The 3369-nt window shown below is 38.1% G+C and overlaps 1 non-coding gene across 1 annotated transcript; it reads right to left on the bottom strand.

Annotated features, from left to right (window-relative positions):
• Positions 1-372: 372 nt before the first annotated feature.
• TRNAL-UAG (transfer RNA leucine (anticodon UAG)) lies at positions 373-452 on the bottom strand. Its single transcript has one exon. It is a non-coding gene; the product is annotated as a tRNA-Leu (tRNA).
• Positions 453-3369: the final 2917 nt, after the last annotated feature.

Raw genomic sequence — 3369 nt, 5'->3', positions numbered from 1 at the left:
GTGTGGTCAAACAAGTTTTAATTCCACATTATGGATGTTTGAATGCGGAAGAAAACTCTTCCTAAGGTATAACAAAGCCATAAAGTCGAGTGAAAAATGTGAATAGAGATTGAGTACTCCTTTAGATTTGTCGTGAGCGTGACAAGATCACGAGACACTGGTTGGAGTTGGGTTAGAGTCTCTTTATAATAGACGAGTTTTAAAACCATACCCTTTTAAACTAGAGCCCAAATCTATCTGGCATCTTAAACCACTCTCGACTAAACTGTACGACAGATGTGCCTTGACAAACCAAGATAGTCAAGCTATCTCTAGACATGAGATTGCAATACGATGCATGGGTCAGACGATGAGATTGAAAAAGTATGATTATGACAGCTGTGGGATTTGAACCCACGCCCTTTCGGACCAGAGCCTAAATCTGGCGCCTTAGACCACTCGGCCAAACTGTCCCAACGAATGTGTCTAGAAAAACCAAGATGATCGAGTATCTCAGACATGAGATTGCATCACGATACATGGATCGTGTTGTTGGAAACTGAGATAATGATGAGATGCAACATTGTTGTGTCGCACATGATAGAACATGCATGCATAGGCGACGTGTGTGGTCAAACAAGTTTTGATTCCACATAAGTGATGTTTCAACGTTGAAGGCAAACCTTGCCTATGGTATAACAAAGCCACAAAGCCGAGGTGAAAAATGTGAATGGAGATTGTGCACCCCATAAGGTTTTTGGCTAGCGTGTCAAGATCACGAAGCCGCACATTTGAAGAAGTATGACCGTTACACGATGCACTGGTCGGAGTAGGGCTAGACTCTCTCTATAGTAGACGCGTTTTAAAATCATGAGGTTTTTATAATATGTGCTAGCAGCGGGCTTGAAGGTTTACAAAAAATGAAAATAAGAAAATAAATGACAGTTGTGGGACCACGCCCCTTCAAACCAAAGCCTAAATTTGGCACCTTAGACCACTTGGCCAAACTGTCCCGAGGGATGTGTCTACACAACCAAGATGGTCAAGCTATCTCGAGAAGCTATCTCGAGACTTGAGATTGCATCACGATGCATGGGACGTGTTGTGAGGAACCGAGATGACGATGAGATGCAACGTTGTTGTGTCGTACACAATTGAACATGCATGCATAGGCAGCGTGTATGCTGAAACAAGTTTTGATTCCACATAAGTGATGTTTGAATGTCGAAGGTAAACCTTGCCTAAGGTCCAACAAAGCCACAAAGCCACAAAGCCAGGTAAAAAATATGAATGTAGATTAAGTACCCCGTAAGGTTTTTGGTGAGCGTGTCAAGATTAGAGGCCGCACATTTGAAGAAGTATGACCGTACTAGTCAAAGTAGGGCGAAACTCTCAATATAGTAGACGCATTTTAAAACCATGAGTTGGACAGCACCCATAGAGTATTTAAAAGAGTTTGGTGAAGTTCCTAATTTAAAATTCTTTTCTTGATGGGAATGTTATTTATTGTTGGTATCAAAGCCATATTTGTCTTTGAGTATGAGTATTCCTGTGAAACCAAAAATTATACCGACCTTGTAGTTGATGGGAATGCTATTTATTGTTGTATCAGAGCCAGGTTTCTGGCCTGGGACCTATGGGTTATGGGTCCACCACGCTTCCGCTGCGCCACTCTGATTTGTTAATTAATATCATTTTGATCCCTAACAGATGCTTTTAAAACCGTGAGACTCACGACGATACGTAACGGGCCAAAGTAGACAATATTTGCTGGCGGTCGACTTGGCTATTACATAACCTAAATCACCATAAGTGAATTCATTCCAAGGAATCTTATGCTTACACTCTTCATTGAGAGCGGTAGTTATCCTTCGAGAAATATACTTTTGAAGTCCTTCAATGAAGCGCATCATCCATAATTAAAGGGTACTATCATATCTTGTCATAACCTTAGTTACAATTATATCTTTGTACCATCAGAAGTAGCTAACTTTTCGCATCTTATAATCATAAGAATTTTCTCAAACGTTCAGTATGGATTTCTAGTTTGCCTACGACAAACTTTAAGACAATATATAAAAGGGTATTAATGGCTATTCAACACTTATATCATTCTCCATAACTTGAGATATTCCAATTTCACTTTTTATATTTGTACTTCTCTTTCTATAGTAGTATGGTTGAGTATCCTTTGCTTTTCTTCGTTGGAGATATGCTTCTCCAACCCATCCTTGAGTACTCCTGTGAAACCAAAAGTTACAATTTGAGCAATAGCGTGGTCAAACTTACCTCGAAGACTATAGGCGCTAGCTCCCATCAACATTTTGTTGATTACATTTACGACTAGATGACCGGATAGACCATCTATATTCCACTTATGTATGAATGTTCCTTCATAGGTGGATTGAGTCATTTGAGTTTTTTCTTCGAACGGAACATCGGGGAAAGAGGGCTTAGGATACCAATTTTTCTTCATCTAGTTTTTTGGACTTTGTCCTCTAATTTAACAATTTTGTTGATGAGGTCTAGTTTTTTTTGGGCATCTTTTCTTCTTTGGAGAAATCATTTTAAAAATTTTTGAGGTCATTCTCATATGGTTCATTATGACACTAAAAGTTTAATTACTTAAGGTTCTATCAAAATTGAAAGATTGTTTAGCTTTTCTTCAATCAGAGCAAGTGCCTCTTCTGTTGAGCCGAGACTAATTACTTTGTCTAAAATAGCTGGTATGAATAAAAGAACTTTCCTCAACTTTTGCGAATCTCACGCCATTAATATTTGCAATAGTTTTTTTTTTTTTATTTCTTTTGTTGTCGTCTTTCCTTGATTTTTTCTTCAATCTTCTTAACTTGTCTTGCAATGGTTGAGAGAATCTTGTTTGAGAAGTTATTTTGATGTTGGATATTTAGGATATCCTTCGAGGTTGTAATGCATTTTTAAGGAATTCTTTATCAGTGGACAATTCATTTGTGATAATATCGATCTGGTTGAAGGTAGATGTAGTATCCAATTCGGTTTGAGTTGGAGATCTGGGATTGCCCTCATAATCGACTAAAACTACTTCTTTGTTGTAATCAACCGGCTCTATTTGCATAGACTTTGACATGTTGATTTTTTATGGAGATCTCGAGATTCATGAGGTACTAGATCTCGAGCTTAAGAATCTTTACCTTTGGAAAGAAAATTTAATTTTCATTGAATTTTAGTTTTACGCTTTCCATCATCATGTTCGATGACTTGAGCAAACTGTGGGTCTTTCCTGATTGGAAGGCTCACATATTTAAGGATCCAGGTAGAATTCTTAGTAATCTGATCCCATGAAAGGGTTTTGGAAACAGGTTGACGATTTCTCCAGATTTACCTCTATGAGCATAGTAAATCTTTTTGGAG

This window comes from Cucurbita pepo, chromosome 15 (assembly GCF_057944985.1).
Source record: "Cucurbita pepo subsp. pepo isolate OVF chromosome 15, ASM5794498v1, whole genome shotgun sequence".
NCBI classification, from domain to species: domain Eukaryota; kingdom Viridiplantae; phylum Streptophyta; class Magnoliopsida; order Cucurbitales; family Cucurbitaceae; genus Cucurbita; species Cucurbita pepo.
The sequence above is the reverse complement of the archived record's forward strand: the minus strand, read 5'-3'. Positions and strand labels throughout refer to the sequence as shown.